Source organism: Delphinus delphis, chromosome 2 (assembly GCF_949987515.2).
Source record: "Delphinus delphis chromosome 2, mDelDel1.2, whole genome shotgun sequence".
Taxonomy (NCBI): domain Eukaryota; kingdom Metazoa; phylum Chordata; class Mammalia; order Artiodactyla; family Delphinidae; genus Delphinus; species Delphinus delphis.
In genome coordinates, this window is record NC_082684.1 from 31,179,514 (window position 1) to 31,201,837 (window position 22,324).

General features: G+C 37.9%; 1 protein-coding gene across 17 annotated transcripts in view; it reads right to left on the reverse strand.

The window, feature by feature from the left end:
* SIPA1L1 (signal induced proliferation associated 1 like 1) overlaps nucleotides 1–22,324 on the reverse strand; it is a 500,730-nt gene that overhangs the window by 198,375 nt on the left and 280,031 nt on the right. For all 17 annotated transcript variants that reach the window (XM_069540429.1, XM_069540435.1, XM_069540434.1 and 14 more), the window contains one exon: nucleotides 1,725–1,786. The gene's annotated coding sequence lies outside the window, so the exon portion shown is untranslated. The remainder of the gene's footprint in view (nucleotides 1–1,724; nucleotides 1,787–22,324) is intronic.

A 22,324-nucleotide genomic window follows, 5' to 3' on the forward strand; every position in this document is an offset into this window, starting at 1 on the left:
ATGCCTAGTGACAGATCTTCGGACAAGTATCTGAGAACACATTCATAGCTTCTTTCTGTGATCCTGAATTTCTTCTCAAATTCTTTGTGATCTTAAACAACAAATACACGCACAGTATCTACGTTTACCTGAAGTGAAAAAGCATACAAAAACCATCCTACACGTACGTAGTAAAAGCACAAACAAATGCATGAGAAGAACAGAGATCAAAACCAGGAAAGAGGTTCCTCAGAGGCGGAGAAAGGATACTGTTATGAGGGAGGATGGCCGTAGGTTTTTAACTGTTCCATAGGATTGGTAAACATTCTATTTGTCTAGAGTGTTGTAGCAGGACACATAATAAATATCTGTTATATCATCCCTTATGCAGTTTCTGTATTTGAGTACTCACAGTAATTTTTGAAGAACAAAAGCAAACAAGGAATTAGAAGTCTGGTATAGACTGTTCTAAGAAAACACAAGGGACAGCTCCACACTGTTAAATATATACCTATAGAAGGGGATGGTTTTCAGGTCAGCAGTCTAAGACCCTTTTCAGCGTTCACAGCCCAAGTGGGTTGATTAAAAGGCAAAACCTCCAGGGAAAGGAAAGACAGAATCCGAAAGCAATGTATTTCATTCTCATGTCTTTGAATATGAAATCACTGCCTGTGAATTGTTCAGAATGAAGAGGGTGCCCTCCACAGCAACACATCCTGTCAGGTTAGTTTAACAGTATGAGTTTGCCTCCCTTTGCAACTGCTCCCACATTCCCCAGGGAGAAACGAATGGAGTACTAAAAACAAATGGAGATGAAGTGAATCACCTAGGGTCTTTTGGCTCCCAACTCAAAATGGCTTAAACAGAAAGGAAATGTTACTGGCTCACATGCTTGGACTTCTGGAGGAGAAACTGCCTTCAAGGCTGGTTCCTCTGTCCTCCACTCTGTGTGACTTCCTGCTTGGCCTGGAGCCACACCAGACCTCACACCAGCGCAAAACAACATCCAGAAGAAGAGAGGCAGAGGCAGGCTCTTCCGGTAGCTCTGTTTGAAGTATGAGAAGACTTCTGCCAGAAGCTCCCGGCAAACTTACTTTGGAGTCTCCTTGGCTAGAGCAGGATTAGAGAACCATTCTTGAAGCCAGGCCGCTGGCCAGTGAATGCCCACCACTGGCTGATGCCTCCTCCCCGATGAGTTAATCATGCGTGGACACAGCAGGGATGGGACTGCCCCTCACCAGGGCCCACCCTGGAGCTGTGGTCAGCTCCTCAACCCCATAACATGGCGGGGGGCGGGGGGGGGCTTGTGGTGGTGGGGTAGATGAGATGCATAACATGGATTCAATCCTAATGTCTACTCACTAGCATTTACAGGGAAAGGCCTGAGCCATTCTGTGTTTATCAGAAGATTAAATAAATCATAATCGTGATATATTTGTACATATATAAAGCTAGAGATGCAAAACTCAGATGATCAAATTAATTACTTCCTTTGAGAAAAGCAGATTTTTTTTGGCTGCACCGCACTCCTTACAGGACCTTAGTTTCCCAACCAGGGATTGAACACAAGTCCACGGCAGTGAAAATGCTGAGTCCTAACCACTGGACTGCCAGGAACTCCCGAGAAAAGCAGATTTTTAAAAACTTTGTTCCTACACCTCCACTGCTCCAATGAGAAATTTAAAGACAGAAAATTAACACTTCATAAAGCACGTAGGTCATAGGAAGTATGGTATAGTACTTACTATATTCTTGTGCCATAGCTACAGAAATTCAGATAATAGCAACCACATTAACAATGTATAACCTGAAAAAAAGAATAAAAATAGTTAAGTACAGAAGACATTTCATTAAAAACAGTTGCATAACTTTGACAAGTCTTATTTTTTTCCCTGAAAGAAATAAACCAGTCTTTTTAAAGTAAGCAGCTGAACTTAAATTAAAAATGAGAAAAATATCTGCAGTATAAAAATTCTTCTATCTTCAAGTTATAATTATCTGCATCTTTTGTAGATCTGACCACCACCAAACAAACAAAGAAAATACATTTTAAGCAAGGAAAATTGCCCTGGACTGCTATTTATAAAACGGAAACAAAAGCAATTATTAAACGGACCTCAAAACCCATGTCATCTAACCTCTACAACACACATCCAACCTACTGAGTTCAACGCAACTTAAAGCTAGATAAATCAGCTTCAATTTCTAAATTCCTAAACTCAGAGATCTGAGGAAACAGTCCCCAGAAAAAAATGCACATATCTGATTCAAATATTTGACTCTGCATTTTAATAAAACCTTTGAATATTCAGCATACCTTGAAATGCTAAAGAAACACAGCCAAAGAACTGGGGACTCTAAGACACTGGAATGTCTTTTAATATTCAAAAGAGAAAGGTCTGTCCCTATCCAGACCTCAGGACAAATAACAATATGGCAAGTCACACTCTTAATTCAGAAGGAGTTTAAAAACATAAAACTCTAACCATGGCTGCTTGGTGTTTCCTGGGGATGGTGTGCCTTGGCAAGGCTGAGGATAGTAACCGGCCATCAATCTACGAATATCATGTCTAACTTCACTTTCCTCAGTGTATGTAAGATTCAGCCATGTTGTTGGCATTAGTTATGGTCTTCAGAAGAAGAAAAAACTTTTCCTCTACCCTCTTGTATTCAATTCCTGGGGACTTGCAAATTCAACTGACGAAGACAAATTAATAAGAGAAGAAGCATATGTTTCTTTATTGATGTTAATGTTTTTACATGCATGGAGATGCCATGGAACAATGAGAACCTAAAGTGGCAGTTAGATCCAGGGGCTCATACGCCATTCTAACAAAAGGGCAATAAATAGTGGAGAAGTGACTAAACAAAGGAAAAAAGGGGGTTAGGCTCCTAAGGATGAGAAATTGTGGGAAGGTGACTAGGAAATGTATGGGAGATAAGAATTATTGAGTAAGATTTGTTACACAGACTCAAGTGTCATTCTCTTCTTCCTGGTATGGCAGATGGGGTGCCCTGCTTACACCCCAAATTTATGCCCTGCTTTACAAATGGAAATTTACAAATGGAAAATTTACAAATGGAAATTTATGCCCAGCTTTCTGGAAGAAAGGGGGAGGGCAAAAAGCTCTTCCTGTGTCTGATGTTTTTAGACTTCCTTCAGTCCAAAATAATTTTCATGCCAAAGTGGCATATTTTGGGGTGGCATATTCTGATCCCCTTCATGTTCATAAAAATAAAAAAAAACAAAAGCACTATTAAAATAGAAGTGCAAGTCTCAGAAAAGAAGATATATTTGCAATATATAAATCCAGCAAAGGACTCATTAGAATATAACAAACTCCGACAAAACAAGAAAAAGACAGGTCACCCAAACAGGATATGAAAAATGGCCAACAAGCACATGAAAAGGTGCTCAACGTCATTCATTACCATGGAAATACAAATTACAAACCACAAATGAGATCAAATTACATGCTCATCCAAATGGCTCATATGCAAATATCTGACAATACCAGGTCTTAGGATGTGGAGCAATTCAACTCTCATGTGCTGCTGTGGGAGTGTGAACTGGAAAACTGCTCGGCAATATCTAATAAAGCAGAACATAAACTGTGGCCTAGCAATTCCACTCCTGGGGAAATACCTTCTAGGAATGCATATACACAGGTTCTAAAGACACATATATTTAACGAAGCATTAATTGCAATAGCCAAGACTCAGTAACAAATAAACTGTGGAATATTCATATAATGAACACTACACAGCAGGAGGTCAATCAATTTTTTCTGCAAAGGACCAGACAGTAAATATTTTAGGGTTTGCAGGCCAAACGGTCTCTGTGCCCTGTTACAACTACTCAACTCTGCCACTGGAGTGCAAAACTAACCACAGACAATATGTAAATGAATGGGTGTGGCTGTGCTCCAATAAAACTTTATTTACAAAAACAGGCAGTTTGCATACTACACAGTCATGAACATAAATGAACCATAAATGATTCAACAACACAGATGAATCTCACAAACTTAATGTCGAGACAAAGAAGCCAGACACATGACAGAATGTACCATATGATTTTATTTTATAAAGTTCAAAAGGAGGTAAAACGATGTAAATCAGGATAGTAGTTATCTTTTAGAGGGGGCAGTAAAGCCTGGGGGGAAGGAAGAATTCTGGCAGGCTAGTAATACTGGGTTCCCTGGTTTGAATGGTGGTTTTCCGGTTATACTCAATTAGGAAAATTCATCAAAGTGCTCCTTTATGACACATTTGTCTCTATATGTGTAACACTTGAATAAAAAAGTGATATATTTTCAATTTTTATAAATAAAGAATATGGGCCAGTAAGATAAGTGAATGATTTCTCAAAGCTCACTAGCCCCAGACATCAGACACTCGATGCAGTAGCTGCAGCTCTGTACCCTGCTAAGCGCGGTCCAGAAACAACACCCCCGCCCCTTTGCTTAGTGTGACGTCTACATTACAACTAAACCTCTGTGCTGAGTAGCAGGTAGGACTTTGGAGAATGAGCTATGATTAAATAGAACACACAGGCAGGAAGAGAATGCAATACAGAGGGAGAGAGGGAAGTAACAGATGGTGCATGAAGAGACTGATGGAAATAAGCCCCTACATTTTAACATAATCTGCTGAATAATCTATACAGAATACAAAGTAAAGTAAGCAGCTTAGAAACACAATGTGGAAGGTTACTAAACTTGTCTTTTGGACAATAATAATGACATTTTAAAAGCTGACTAGTGCTCCTGAAAGACCGTTGAAAGGATTTTGTTTCCAGTACAACAACTTCTTCCAATCTAACAGGTTAAACGGGCAGCAAGCTTCAGCTTTCAAATGAAAAGGCAAATCGGACAGATAATATAGTCTTGACTTTTTAGGTCTGCATATTTTAAACAATTTCTATACCCTGGTTTCACCTCATCCCTCTATACTGTGTCCGAAAATTTAATTAGATATTGTGACTTCCCAGGGATCACAGGAAGCCATTAAATTACCAAGGTTGTGCCCAAATATATGAGGAGAGGCAGAAAATACAAAAATGCCAAACAAGATCATGGGCATCACATTCTATTAATATGGGCTTATATCATGAGTGAAATAAAGAGAGAAAGAGTAAAGAAAAAGTGAAAAGAACTGACATCCACTCACTATACTGTATTCACTGTATAACTGATAAGTGCAAGAAACTGAACTAGATGCTAGAAATCCAAGGAAAAAGTTCCTGTCTTTAAGAAGCTCACAGTTATAAAGAAAATGAAAAGCCTATGCATCAATAATTTAAATCAAATGTCACAAAAGTTACACGATATTTACAAGTGCTATAGAGCTATGAATTAACAGAAGAGAATTACTAAATGCAGGAGTGAAATGCAAATGAGGAGAGATGGGTGAGGAAAGGAAGTCTTCACCTAGTAGGTAAGAGTTGAAATGGGTTTTTTTTTTTTTTTTTTTTTTTTTTTGCTGTACGCGGGCCTCCCACTGCTGTGGCCTCTCCCGTTGCGGAGCACAGGCTCCAGACGCACAGGCTCAGCAGCCATGGCTCACGGGCCCAGCCGCTCTGCGGCATGTGGGATCTTCCCGGACCGGGGCACGAACCCATGTCCCCTGCATCGGCAGGCGGACTCTCAACCACTGCGCCACCAGGAAAGCCCTAAAATGGGTTTTGAATGATTAAAGATGGGCAAGACAAGAAAAGGAACAGAGCATTATTCCAGGCAGAGGGAGAGAATATGCAAAGGCACGGAGGCATGAATGAGCCACTCATGCTTGAGGAATAAGAGGAAATCTGAGGCTTCTAGAACATGGTGTATAAGGACAAGCTAAGACTGAGATGATGGAGGGACTTGTCAATTATACTAGGTTCAAATTTTATCCTACAGGCATTATGGAACCATTCAGGTGGGAACTGGGGGAATGAGAATGGAATACAAAGAATAGAGGGGGAGTGATAGGTCTCCAGATATATCTTCTTGCATAGTTTTGACATTTATAACCGTAGTACTGTTAAACAAAATAAAAAGGTAAACAATCAAAATCAAACAGTATGTGAAGGTAACTCAAAATGAAACACATTCAGTAATAAGGGAACTGCATTACAAAGGTAGAAGTAACCACACTTAACTGAGTACAGAAGAAAAGAACTAACCTAACCGCTTTGGAAGCCAGTATCTTGACTATATACTCTGAGACTAGAGAAAAAACAAAGAAAGGAATGTGAAAGACCAGAATGAACTGTATAGTATCAGACTGGAATCAGAGATATCATGGTTTTTAATATATTTCAGTAGATAATAGATATTGGTAGAGGCAGGTATGTGTAGCTCTGTCCTCTGACAAAGACTAGGAGCAATGATACCCCTGTAGCAATGAGCACATGTAGCACCCAAATACTGGCTTCTAAACACCATCCTCCAATAAGGGGAACCAGGACTACTTAGAGAAATGTCTGGCTGCAAAGCTAGGAAAGGGAAAGTACCAGATGAACCTAGAACATTTTGTGGTACAACAAAGTAAGGAGTGCTCAAAAAAGATAAGGATTTATCAAAAGGACTGGAACTAACCTGAAGGGGCCAAATCTGAGCAAAAAAATTAAAAAATTATATTAATACATTTTAATTTATAGGATAAAACAAATACCCATGAGTCCATATCGATAAAAATTAAGTAACTGAATACACAAATAAATGGGCAAGAAGGCCAAGCTCTTTCTTGTAAGAGAATTTCAATTAATAAGTGTAGAGAAGAATGATGGAAATAGAAAAACCACCATTTGACAAACAGCACAGATTAAAGAAGACAAAGGAAGTAAAACAACTAAATGCAATGTTGGATCCTAGACTGGATCATGGTCCAGACATAAATATTAGTGAGATAGGTGATAAAATATGAATAAGGTCTGTAGCTCAATTAACATTACCGTATGAACGTGAATTTCCTGATTTTGATAAGTTTACTATAGTTATATAAGACATTAGCATTTTGGAAGGTTGGTGAAGGGTATGTAGAAATTGACCTATTTTTGCAACTTTTTTTTTTTAAGTCTAAAAGTATTTCAAAATGAAAAGTAAAAAATAAAAGAAAGAAAGAAAGAAAGAAAGAGAGATAAAAGAAAAGAAGGAAGACATGAGAGACTGTGAGTTACAATCATCTTAATCTAAAACCTGGCTTCAGGCCCTCTTCTCTCTGTGCCAAATATTAAAGCTAATAGTTTTTTTTTTTAAGGTATATATATATATACATAAATGTATAAATGAGAAGCTTGCAAGTAATGAACAAATAGAATATTGTAAATAACTAAACAGAACTGAAAAAAGAACTGAATAGAATTTTAGAACTAAAAATATGATAATAGAAGTTTAGAAAAAATTAATGGGACTTCCCTGGTGATGCAGTGGAAAACACTCTGCGCTCCCAAAGCAGGGGGCCCAGGTTCGATCCTTGGTCAGGGAACTAGATCCCACATGCATGCCACAACTAAGAGTTCACATGCCACAACTAAGGAGCCCACGAGCCACAACTAAGACCCGGCACAACCAAATAAATCAATATTTTAAAAAAAGATCTCTACATTTAAAAAAAAATTCATTAGGTGAATAAATTACATTTGGACACAGATGAATAATGGAACAGGAACTGGAAGACAGATCTAAAAAAAACCATCTAGAATGCTTCCCAAATAGAGAGATGCAACCATAAAGGTGACATTAAGAGACACGGATGGTAGAGTGAATAGGTCTAACATTCGCCTAAGAGGAATACTAGAGAAAGATAATGGAGAGAATCAATACTGTAAATGACACCACTCCTTGAATCCAGAAAGGCCAACAAACAACAAGCAGGGGGAAGAGCAATACTGAGGGGCATCAGAGTAAAACTGCAGAACACTAAATAAAAAGCAATCTTAAGAGCAGCAAAGAGAAAAGAGAATCACCTACAAATGAACACCAATTACGATGACTCTTGATTTCTCAACAGCAACAATGGAGCCCAGAAAAGGACTACTATCTTCAGTGACCTAACAGAGATAACAATCAACCTGGAATTCTATAACTAAAGACGATTCCTTCTAGAACAATAAACATTTTCAGCCAAACAAAACCGAGAGTTTACCATCAGCTGACACACTAAATTATAAAGGAAATGACCTTTGCACAGAAGTAAAATGATACCGGATAGAAGATCTGAAAGGCAAGAATGAATGATGACCTCACAAAAGACAACAAAGAGATGAAAGATGCTCAATTTCATTAGTCATCAGAGATACGCAAGTTAAAATCCCCAGTGTGGTACCACTACATACCCACTGGAATAGCTAAAATTAAAAGCCATGTTGACAAGGATGTGGAGCAAACAGCACTTCCCTTATACCTTTGGTAGGAGTGTTAACTGCCCAGCTGAAAAACCGTTTGGCGGTATCTACTAAAGATGAATGTATGCATACATTATAACTCTGCAATTCAATTCCTAGGTATATAGCCAACATAAACAGACACATGTGTGGCAAAAGACATGAACAAGGATGTTCACAGCAGTGCAATTCATAACAGCCCAAAACTGAAAACAACTCCAGTGTGTATCCATAACAGAAAGAAAAAATAACTGATGAATTCATATAATGGAACGCTGCAGTTAGAAAAAGAAGAAAATATTTGCTACCTGCAACAACATGAATATATAATGCTGAGAGAAAGAAGCCATATACAAAAATACATGCTATATGATTCCTTTTATATAAAGTACAAAACCAGGCAAAATTAATCATCAATGATTGTAATTTGAAGTCAGAACAGGTGCTTTTAGAGTGACAGACTGTTCAATTTCTTGATCTGAGTGCTGGTTACATAGACAAGTTCAATTTTTGAAATTTATTGATCTGTCCACATATGATTTGTCACCTTTCTGTATGTATGTCACAGTTCAGCACAAATTTATTTAAAAGCAGAATGAATGATGAGCAAAGATACTGGCAGGAATATTACAGAAGAAAACTCTGTGTTCTTCTCATTGCAACCCACCAGGTGGCATACAATTTTCATTTGTATTATTACTGATGATGTTCACATTGATGAACTGATTAAGGTGGTATCTGCTAGTCTTCTCCACTGTAGAGCTACTTACACTTTTCCTCTTGGTAGTTAGTAAGTATTTCTTAGGGAGGTACTTTGAAGCTATGTACATATACTGTTCCTCATCAAGATTTCAATTAATCAATCCATTCATTCTTACATTTATATTATTCATCCAAGTATTCAGTGGGTTATAATATATTATTATTATGGTTTCTTATAATCCATTATTACCAATCAGCCCCAGATTGGGCCGGTGGAAACCCCTTCAAGATGGCTTCTAGGCCATTTTGACATGACCTCATCATTTTGGGAGCACTCCCTTACTTTCTAAAACTAGATGTTTCAGTCTCATTTTGTACTTTCTTCACATTTCTCCAAGGAGCCCTGGTTCCTTTTATTAGAGAGTGGTATTCAGAAATCAAGATCCAAGGTGGCATCAAGATGGCAGAGTAGGAAGATCCTGAGCTCACCTCCTCCCATGGACACATCAAAACTACAACGACATACAGAACAACTTTCTCTGAGAACCACCTGAAGACTAGCAGAATAGCTCATCTACAACTAAGGAAATTAAGAAAAAGCACATCAAGATGGGCAGGAGGGGCAGAGACACAGTCTAGTCAGAACCCACACCCCCAGTGTGACAACCCACAAGCAAGAGGGGATATCACTAATATGGAAGTCCTCCCTAAAGAGCAGGGGGGCCCTGGACCAGTGAGATGAGCCCCCACAATGTCTGGGTTTGAAAGCCAACAGGGTCATGTCCAGGAAAGCTGGAGGGCTATGAGAAAAGGGCCTGTGCACAAACTCACTCACTCTAAGTCCCAGTGCAGAGGTAGCAGTTTGAAAAGCATCTGGGCCATACATAAAAGAGATTCAATGACCGATGTTATGGCAAGTGCCAAAGGGGCAGGGATGTGTTGGAACTTCCTCCCAGAATGAAGTTCTGGTGGGTGCCATTTAAAAAAAAAATTATTTTATCCTCCCTCTACCAAGCTGGCCTGGCACTGCTGGATGCTGTTTGTGACATCTGCCAGGTATCTTACTAGCGCCACTCACCCAGCCCCAGCTTACCCCTGTGGACCTGCTCCAGCCAGCACCCTCCCAAAGTAGCTCTTCTCCCACCACACCGACAGGCGGCCTCTGTCGGGATGGGAACCCCCCAAAGCAGATCCTGTTCCTCTACACTGGTGCGTGGCCTTGGTCCAAATCGCCACCCCTCCCCAACAAAGTGGCTCCTACCCCTGGAGGCCAGCCCTGCCCACCAGCACAATTGCAGCAGTCAGAGCCAAGCCTATAACAAGCCAGCCTGGAGGCCAACAGCGCATCTGCAAGAACTGGAGGACCACCACAAAAGGAGGGTGCGTGCACCCCACATGAGGGAGTCTTCTGGGGCACCCGGCTCTGGTGACCAGGAGGGATTGCTCATCTGGGTCCCACAGGTAACCCTCTACATAAGACCACTCCTTCAAGATGAGGAGACACAGCTGATCTACCTAATACATTAAAAAAAAAAAAATGCTGCAGTTAGGCAAAATGAGGAGACAGAGGAATATGTTCCAATCAAAAGAACAAAATAAACCTCAGAAAATGAACTAAATGAAACGGAGATACCTATCTGATAAAGAGTTCAAGGAAGTGGTCATAAAAATGCTCACTGAACTCGGGAGAAGAATGTATGAACACAGTTAAGAACTTCAACAAAGAGATAGAAAATATAAAAAAGAACCAATCAGAGCTGAAGAATACAGTAACTGAAATGAAACTACACTAGATGAAATCAACAGCAGATTAGATGATGCAGAACAATGAATCAGTGATCTGGAAAAGAGGGTAGTAGAAATCACCCAAATGGAAGAGTAAGAAGAGAAAAGAATTTTTTAAAATGAGGATAGTTTAAAGGCTCTCTGGGACAACATCAAACATATTAACTTTCATATTATATAGGTCCCAGAAGCAGAAGAAAGAGAGAAACGTACAAAAAACTTATCTGAAGAAGTAATGGCTGAAAACCTCCCTAACCTGGCAAAGGACATCAAAGTCTGAGAAGCAAAGAGAGTTCTCAAAAAGATGAACCTAAATAGACCAACACCAAGACACATTATAATTCAAATGTCAAAAGTTAAAGATAAAGAGAGAATTTTAAAGGCAGCAAGAAAAAAGCAACTAGTTATATATAAGGGAATCCCTGTAAGACTATCAGCTGATTTTTCAGCAGAAACTTTACAAGCCAGAACAAAGCGGCACGATATATTCAAAGTCCTGAAAGGAAAGTACAACAAAGAATACTCTACCTGACAAAGTTATCATTCAGAACTCAAGGACAGACAAAAAGTTTCTCAGATAAGCACAAGCTAAGGCACTTAATATGCCTTATAAGAAATGTTAAAGAGACTTATTTAAGAAGAAAAGAAAGGCCATAACTAGAAATTAAAATATATGAAAGACATTTTATAATAACCTATATGGGAAAAGAATCTGAAAAAGGTCACAAAAGAAGTCTCAATAAATTTAAGAAGAGTGAAATCATATCAAGCATCCTTTCCAACCACAACAGTGGGAAACTAGAAATAAACTACAAGAAAAAAACAGGAAAAGACACAAACACATGGCGACTAAACAACATGCTACTAAACAATCAATGGGGCAATGAAGAAATAAGAAAATACCCTGAAACAAATGAAAGGTTGGAAGGTTGTGTTTAAACTTCCAAAATCTATGGGACACTGCAAAAGCAGTTCTAAGAGGGAAGTTTACAGTGATACAGGCCTACCTAAAGAAACAAGAAAAATGTCTCAAATAAACAATCTAACCTTACACCTAAATGACCTAGGAAAAAAACAACAAAGCCCAAAGTTTGTAAAATGAAGGAAATAATAAAGATCAGAGTGGAAATAAATAAAATAGAGACCAAAAAACAACAGAAAAGATCAATGAAAGCAAGAGCTGAATCCTGGAAAATATAAAAAATTGCCAAGCCTTTAATCAGACTCATCAAGAAAAAAAGAGAAAGGCCCCAAATAAATAAAATCAGAAAGGAAAAAGATGTTACAACTAATACCACAAAAATACAAAGTATCATAAGAGACTACTATAAACAATTATACACCATCAAATTAGAAAACTGAGAGGAAATGGATAAAATTTTTAAAACTACAATCTTCCAAAAACGAGGAAGAAATAGAAAACCTGAATAGACCAATTTACTAGCAATGAGATTGAATCAGTAATTTTAAAAACTCCCAATAAATAGAAGCCCATGGCTTCACAGGTGAATTCTACCAAACATTTAAAGAAGAGTTAAAACCTGTCCTTCTCAAACTTTTCCAAAAATTGAGGAGGAAGGCAAGCTTCCAATCTCATTCTACAAGATGAGCATTAGCCTGATACCAAAACCAGACAAAGACACTGCAAAAAAAAAAAAAAAAAATTACACAATACCCTTGATGAACAGGATGTAAAAACGTTCAACAAAACATTAGCAAAGCAAATTCAACAATACATTAAAAGGATCATACCCTATGATCAAGTGGTATTTATTCCAGGGATGCAAAAATGGTTCAACATCCACAAATCAATCAACATCATACACCACATTAACAAAACAAAGGATAAAAATCATATGATCATCTCAGTAGGTGCAGAAAAAGTCGTTTTCACAAAATTCAACACCCATTTATAATAAAAGCTCTCAACAAAGTAGGTACAGAGTGAACACACTTTAATATAACAAAGGCTATATATGACAAACTCACAGCTAACATCCTACTCAACAGTGAAAAGCTGAAATGCTTCCTTTAAAATCAGGAACAAGGCAAGAATGCCCACTCTCACCACTTTTATTCAACAAAGTATTGGAAGTCGCAGCTACGGCAATTAGATAAGAAAAAGAAATAAAAGCCAACCAATTCATAAAGGAAGAAGTAAAACTGTCACTATTTGCAGATGGCATGATACTATATATAGGAAACCCTAAAAACTCCACCAAAAACTATTGGAATAAATGAATTCAGCAAATTGCAGGATACAAAATTAATATGTAGAAATCTCTTGCATTTCTATAGACTAATAACAAACTATCAGAAAGAGAAATTAAGAAAACAATCCCATTTACAATTGCACCAAAAAGAATAAAATAACTTGGAATAAATTTAATCAAGGAAGTGAAAGACCTATAGTCTGAAAACTATAAGATATTGATGAAAGAAATTAAAGATGTCACAAATAAACAGAACGATATACTGTTCTCATAGAATGAAAGAGCTAGTACTGAAAAAATGTATTACAATCAGTATTAGAAAAAATGTCCAAACTACCAAAAGCAACATACAGATTCAATGCAATCCCTATCAAAATATCAATAGCATTTTTCACAGAATTGGAACAAATAATCCTAAAATTTGTATGGAACCATAAGAGACCCCAATTAGTCAAAGTGACCTTGAGAAAGAAGAACAAAGCTGGAGGTATCATGCTCTCTGATTTCAAACTATAATACAAAGCTACAGTAATCAAAACAGTAAGATATTAGCATAAAATAAGACACATAGATCAATGGAACAGAAGAGAGAGCCCAGAAGTAAACCCATACACATATGATCAATAAATCTATGACAAAAAGGCAAGAATACACATGGGGAAAAGACAGCCTTGCTTCAATAAATGATATTGAGAAAACTGGACATGCAAAAGAATGAGTCTGGATCACCCTATTATACCATATACGAAAATAAACTCAAAATGGATTAAAGATTTGAATGTAAGACCTGAAACCATAAAACTCCTATAAGAAAGCATGGGCAGTCAGCCCTTTTACATCAGTGTTCACGATATTTTTTTTGGATCTGTCTCCTCGGGCAAGGGCAACAAAAGCAAAAATAAACAAATGTACTACATCAAACTGAAAAGCTTTTGCAGTGAATGAAATCAGCAACAACTGAATGAGAGAAGATATTAGCAAATCATATATCCGATAAGGGGTTAATATCCAGAATATAGAGAGAATTCATATAACCCAATATCAAAAAACAAACAATCCAATTAAAAATGGTCAGCGGACCTGAACAGACATTTTTCCAAAGAAGACATACAAATGGCCAACAGACACATGAAAAGATGAAATTACAATGAGATAGCACCCCACACCTGTCAGAATGGCTATTGTTGAAAAGATAACAAATAACAAGTGTTGGCAAGAATGTGGAGAAAAAGAAACCCTCATTCACTGTTGGTGGAAATGTAAATTGGTGCAGCCACTATGGAAAACAATAAGGAGGGTCCTCAAAAAATTAAAAACAGAACTATCACATGAGTCAGCAATTCCACTTCTGGGTATTTACCTGAAGAAAACAAAAGTACTAATTTGAAAAGATATATACACCCCTATGTTTACTGCAGCATTATTTACAATAGCCAAAATACAGAAGCAACCAAAGCATCTGTCCATCAATAGACGAATGGATAAAGAAGAAGTGATACACACACACACACACACACACACACACAACGGAATATTAATCAGCCATAAAGAATGAAATCTTGCCACTTGCAACAACATAGATAGACCTAGAGGGTATTATGCAAAGTGAAATAAGTCAGCCAGAGAAAGACAAATACCGTATTATTTCACTTATATGTAGAATCTAAAAAAAATAAATAAATGAACAAACGAAACAAAATAGACACAGATTCACAGATACAGACACACACTGGTGGTTGCCAGAGAGGATGGGGGATGGGAAGATGGGAAAAATCAGTGAAGGGGATCAAGAAGCACAAATGCCACTTATAAGATAAGTCAGTCATGGGGATGCAATGTACAGAATAGGGAATATAGTCAATAATACTGTAATAACTTTAAATGGTGACAGATGGTAACTTATCATGGTGAACTTTATCATTCATAAAGTATGTAAATGTCACTATGTTGTACACATGAAACAATTATAATAACTGTATATTAATCATACTTCAATTAAAAGAAAGAAAGAATTCAAGATCCAGGTGTTAGATGTGTTTATGGTTATTGGGGGCTACCCTCAGGCACTCTTAGTTTAGTGAAAGGGCTAGGGAATACAGTGGGTCCTCCATATCCATGGGTTCCACATCCACAGATTCAACCAAACATGGATGGAAAATATCAGGGGCGGCGGGGGGGGGGGGGGGGGGGCGCGGAATTCCACAAAGTTCCAAAAGGCAAAATGTGAATTTGCCATCCACTGGTAAATATTTACATAGCATTTACATGTTATTTACAACTATTTAAATAGCATTTATATCGCATTAGGTATTATAAGTAATCTAGAGATTATTTAAAATATAAGGAAGGATGTGAGAAGGTTATATGCAAATATTATGCCATTTTTACATAAAGGACTTGAACATCCTCAGATTTTATATCTGCAGGGGTCCTGGAACCAATCCCCCACAGATACCGAGTGACAGATGTATATATGTGCTTATACATACATACATACACACATCTACATCTATATCCACAGGATTTTTCAAGGAACTCAATAAAGTGATTATATATAAAGTTTACATGAAAAGTCAAAGGCCCAAGAAGAACCAAGATACTCCATAAGAAGACAGTAGTGAGGGACTTGCCTTACCAACGATCAATTACAACATAGCTGTAAATGTAGATTCACACAGAAAGGTTGAATTATTTAATAGTGGTACTTGCACATATGTTTATCCATGTGGGAGAAAAATTAAATTGAATCCCTATTCCACTTTTTTTTTTTTTTTTGTGGTACGCGGGCCTCTCACTGTTGTGGCCTCTCCCGTTGTGGAGCACAGGCTCTGGACATGCAGGCCCAGCGGCCATGGCTCACGGGCCCAGCCGCTCCGTGGCATGTGGGATCTTCCCGAACCGGGGCACGAACCCGTGTCCCCTGCATCGGCAGGCGGACTCTCAACCACCGCGCCACCAGGGAAGCCCCCATTCCACTTTTTATATTAAATTCATTTCCAATTTAACTGAAGACTTGTATGGAAAAGGCAATATTATAAAACTTTTAGTAGACAAAAGAAGTCAATTTTATGGCCTCAGAATACATTAACAACATAAGAAAGAAAAACCATAAAGAAAAATAATAAATTTGTTCTGTATTAAAATAAAGAACTTCTGTTCACTAAGAGTCATGTACCACAATGTTCACTGCAGCTCTATATACAAAAGCCAGGAAGCAACCTAAATAGCCAATGACAGATGAATGGATAAAGAATATGTGGCACATATATCCAATGGAATATTACTCAGCCATAAAAAGAAATGAAATTGAGCTATCTGCAGTGAGGTGGATGGACCTAGAGACTGTCATACAGAGTGAAGTAAGTCAGAAAGAGAAAAACAAATACTGTATGCTAACACATGTATATGGAATCTAAAAAAAAATCGTTCTGAAGAACCTAGGGGCAGGACAGGAATAAAGACGCAGATGTAGAGAATGGACTTGAGGACACGGGGAGGGGGAAGGGTAAGCTAGGACGAAGTGAGAGAGTAACACTGACATATATACACGACACCAAATGTAAAATCGATAGCTAGTGGGAAGCAGCCGCATAACACAGGGAGATCACCTTGGTGCTTTGTGACCACCTAGAGAGGTGGGATAGGGAGGGTGGGAGGGAGACGCAAGAGGGAGGAGATATGGGGATATATGTATATGTATAGCTGATTCACCATTTTATAAAGCAGAAACTAACACACCATTGTAAAGCAATTATACTCTAATAAAGATGTTAAAAAAAAAGAAAAAAGGATAAACCACAAATTAGAAAACACATAACCAGCAAAATATAATTATCTAGAATATATATCTCATAAATTTGTAAGAAAGACAGACAATCCAACAGAAAAGTGGACAAAAATTATAAAAGGAAATACAAAAGCTCCTTAAATACATGAAATGATGCTTTGTTTCTTTAGTAATTAGGGGATTACAAATAAAAAGCACCTTTACACACCTATCAGGTTGACTAAATGTAAGAAGTCAGACAATGTCAAGTGTGTGGCAAAGATGAGGAGCAATGGAAACATTCAGACTGCGGTGGGAGTCATACACTGAAACAACCACTTTGAAAACTGTCCAGCATGAGGATACCCTACCAGCCAGCAATTTCACTCCTGAGTTTATGGTCTCCAGAACTGTCACTCAGAGACAAATACAATTATTCACAACCACAGAAAACTGCAAACCCAAATTCCAACAGTAGAATGAATAGGAAAACAAAATATGCCTTTGTTTGCAGTAATATCAGTCAACTCTGATGCTAAATGCATCAGTGTGGAAAAAGTCAAGGGAACAATATCCCTGAATACTTTTTCAGAAAAAGATTAGTGATAAACTAAATTTTTAAAAACTAGATACCAAGCTCACTGAAGGCTGGGTCAATACCCCTTAATAGTCATTAAAAGCTTTCCACAGTTTTGTGTTCAGAACTGTTGAATGTTTCCAAGATACAGACAATTAAGTCCTCCAAGAGATAACAGCATAACTTCCTATAGCTTTGAACACAACATTGAGCCCATGGCAAACACTAGATTAAACTAACAAAACCATAGGTCTCATTTAGTTTTTTAAAGAAGAGGGTGCTTGAATTCCCAAGGTCTATTGAATATACTTGCGAAGGCACCATCTACATTGTGATTTTCCAATTTTTTTCTTTAAGTATTTAAAGACTGAAAAAAATGTTATTTTGCTAGTCAGCTACTGAGACATGTGAGATTGCTCCTAAGAACTTATACCAACTAGACCAGCAATTCATTTAAAAATATATATTAGAACAGTATAACTTTCCACCGCTCATCCCCCAAAAAACCATGTTTTTAAATCAATGCAACAGGATTAAAAACAAAATAAAACACTCATATGAGCAAAATGCTCTGAGCTGTATCTGCAATCTTCTGATAGCAATGAGCTCTGATGACACCATGTGCTAAGCTGACCCAGCCGAGGTTAGAGTGAAGTGTGTCCCACGAACCCTCAAACCAAACCAACTGTAACAATTTGGAAAAATCATAAGCTATGTATTTAAATTTGGCATCAAAGATATAATCTATTTTCCTTGATTTTAAATGTTATATAATAGTGTTCAGAATTTAGAATATTATGGTCCCTATTTTATATCGGTGGGTGTATGTACAAATCTTTAAAACAGATGGTAACTTCCAGAGAAACATCAAGTGACAGTTCTAGCTGATTCAGCTCTAATTCATTGTTTGCTTTCTAACGATAGTATTTGAAAAAGAGCAATTCTGTAGCCCATAGAAAAGATCTCTATTTTTTTTTTAATTTATTTATTTATTATTTATGATTGTGTTGGGTCTTCGTTTCTGTTCAAGGGCTTTCTCTAGTTGTGGCAAGCGGGGGCCACTCTTCATCGCAGTGCGCGGGCCTCTCACTATCACGGCCTCTCTTGCTGCAGAGCACAGGCTCCAGACGCGCAGGCTCACTAATTGTGGCTCACGGGCCCAGCTGCTCCGCAGCATGTGGGATCCTCCCAGACCAGGGCTCGAACCCATGTCCCCCGCATTGGCAGGCAGATTCTCAACCACTGCACCGCCAGGGAAGCCCAAGATCTCTATTTTAAGCAGAGGTGACAATCTTTACTTATGTAAGAAGCAGTAATACAGGTTAGCAAAAGACATGAACTGTAATGGAATACACTAGAGATAAGTCAGGGGAAACCATTCGTTTCATTCTCAAGGGTATGTACTAAGTGTATAGGTCTAACAGTCACCAAATTGACTAAGCCATAATTTTGCTCCACAAATTCTCCATTCTTTCCTTCAGAGCACACTGGATAGCAGAAGGCAATGTTTGCTTTCCTCTCTACAGCAGCAACTGTGCATTTGGCCTGAACTCTAAATAATCAGGTTCTTTATGAAATTCTTGAAATTCAGCCAATATACAGATCTTTTCACTCGAAATAAGCAAGAAGGAAACAGGCTCCAATCATAACTGTCACATTTAGCTACTCAAAATGGGGGAGAACAGCCTTCTCAGACAAGTTGGATAAACATGTACAGACCTCACCCTCACCATACATGCTCCACTGTCACTGAAAGCAAAATTGTTGCTAAGAACCTGAAGTGGGAGTATTCAATTGGATGTCTGATGACATCAACATCTACGGCTTAAAATCTATTGCACACTGATCCCTGGGACTAGAGAAACACCCACAGTGGTCCTGAGGACTAGAGAAGCTGGGCAACATTCCAGACGACTTACAGTTTACCCGCACCCAGAAGGCAAAGAACCCACACATCTTCTGGGGAAGCGCACCCTACCCCATGTGGCTGGCCCTCCCGCCATGGCTCCCATGAATGAGAGCCCACGGGCACAGGTGGACAGAATCTCCACAACGCTAAATTCAACCTTTTGGTCCTATCATTTACTACAAATAAATCTATGATAAACAACTGAAGGGGTTTAGAACATGCTACTCTAAAACATGCTGATTTGGCATACTAACTATTTTGAGCTAAAGGCACTTAAAAACAACACGAGTGAGAAAGGCACTCTAACCTCGCCTTTTCTTCCTGAAAACAGGAGATTAAAAAAAAAAAAACCTCCCATGTGAAAGATACCCTCTCTGCACCTGGAAGAAAAGAACATTTTGATCACCAGAAACAGGGAGTCAAGGTTGAGAAGAACCTGAATAAACAAACTTTTTTAAAATAACCCTGTTATTTTCCTTTAGCCTCTGCCTGTATCTTAGTTATTTTTTCACAATCACTGCTCTTTGTTCAACCTGATAATATCAATACTTAGGCCTAACTGGTTCTTTGGGTCTTCATTTTCCTGTGAAATCTCCCATGTACACGTTAAAAAAAAATATCTATATGCTTTTTCGCTGTTAACCTGTCTTATGTGAACTTAATTCACAGGCCCAGCAAGAGACCCTAGGAGGGAAAAGGAAAAGTGTTACCTCCCCTACTCATCATCGTTCTAAGAAAACCAGCAATGTGAAAAAAAGTATCAAATTCAAGAATGCCCAAGGAAAAAGAGTAGTAACATGACAAAACAAAGAACATGTTTTTAAAAGTAAAATAAATTTCCACAAGAAATGCAAGGAAATACGATATCCACAAGAAAAGAAAAGAGAAAATGATTATTTTTGGTTAAAACAAGATTACTGGGAAATAAAAGCATGAAGGGTGATTAGCATCTGATCATGGAGGTCTGTAGTTGGATTCTACACCTTGGATCCCATCTCCAGTGGACATCCTGGGCTCTGTCCATTATCCTCTTACTTTGGCCTCTTCCTTTCTGCCTAGAAACATGTTCTAATCTCCTTTAATTCATAAAAAGCTTGTCCCTTGACCCAAACACTCCTCCAAAATAAAGAACTAATGCGGTAAGAAGATGTCAGTGATGATTTGGAAGTTCCTGGCTTAAATAACTGGGCAGATGGTTCTCTCACTAGATGAACAATAAAACTAAAGGGAAGGGTGGGAAATGGGGGAGAACTTGATGATGACATAGAAAATTTAAAGTGTCTTTAACAGAAAAAGGTTATAAACTAAGAGCCTGTGTACTGAACTTGGTCCATGGGCATGCTTTCTTTGGCCCATGCAGTATTTTACAAAAATTCAAGGTAATTAACAGGCAAATCCTGATTTACAGCTTCTCTTGAGAAACTGGGAGATCTGGTAACTTTGGGCCAACATTCCCAAATAGCAACAAAGGCCAGAGCAAAACAGCCTGCATGGGGCCTGCACTCTCCCCACCCATGACTGCCTTCTTGACCCTGAGTCTATGTCAACAGCCACTTATCACCCCACTTACTCTGTTGTTTTCCTTAGTGTATAAAAACATTTTTTTCTTACCCAAAGGCCTGCTTTTTACTCACTTACGTTGTTAGCCAGGCTCTTAAGCTTGTGAATCTGCTGTAGAACAACAGAGTCAAGAAAGGAGTTGAAAATGTGGGTCTCTGGCTGGTAAGAGAAGAGAGGGCTACAGTTGGGGTGTAAGGTAGGTTTGAAATAGGTTAACATGAAGAAGACTGAGCTTACAAAAGAGAATGTATAAAAGGAGGTGGCAACTACCGATGGAACTTTAGGAAATGCCAATAATTCAAGTCAGTAAAAGACAGGGTAACAGTAACAATAAGTAAAGGGCAAGTTCAAAGAGTGAGAGGTTCAAGAGTTCAAAATGAATTAAGTTGATGGTGCACAGATTACAGCAAAAATTCATTCAGTTGTGAGACCAGTGCCATAGAGAGAGATGAGGGTCCACTGTAGAGTTATTTAGCAACAGCAACAACAAACCAAATCTAAACTACCCATGAAACTGTACTACGTATCAGTTAGTTAAGGTTAATAAGGAAAGATATATCTTTTAATTTCTGTCAATATAAATGTTATACCAAGTTCTCTCTGAAAACCTTTTTCATTCACCAGAATTATCACATGATATCTAAATTAAGTTGTATTTTACATGTCAAAAGCATTTTCAAATAAAGAGCAGAGGCAGAAAAATACATTAGGCACAGTTCAACAACAAATTGTCAGAGAATCATTTTTATTATCATTAATAACAAAACTGGTCAGCTAACAAATGGAAAAAGTCACCAGGTTTTCCTCCAGATTTCTATGTAATGAGTAGAGGGGAAAAGTCCATTTAACATTAAAAGATATTTAAAGCATCACATTGGCAAAAGCCATCAGACTGTGAATAAGTAGGAATATTTCTGTACATTTGGTTTAAAAAGAGGGTAATTCAGAAACCCTGCAATCTAAGACAAGTTTCTCTGTAACAGCTTTTGTACTAGATTACTAGATAGATAAACAGGATACAGTATAAGGGTAGAATTCATAAGGAAATGGAAATTCAATATAAAACAGATGTGAAAATGCTCGCCCTCATTAATTATCAAGAAATAAACATGAAAACAAAAATGAAATAGGCATCATATAGCTATTAAATTAGCATGGTAATATTTTATACATTTATAACTATTAGATGAGCATGGTAATATTTTATACATTTATAACTATTAAATGAGCAAAACAATTTTGGTACACTGACACTAATAAGCCTGAATTAAAACTCCTTGTGGCCCTGTAAATTGGGATGGCACCTAAAATCGTAGTTAATGTTCAGCAAAATGCTCATAACCCTTGGAATTGATGGCTAAGTCATCAGTGGTGCTCCTAGAAATGGATCTTATGTAAATAATGCAAAAGAATCAAAAGGTTATATGAATGAAAATACTCTCTGCTACAATGTCTGTTAAAC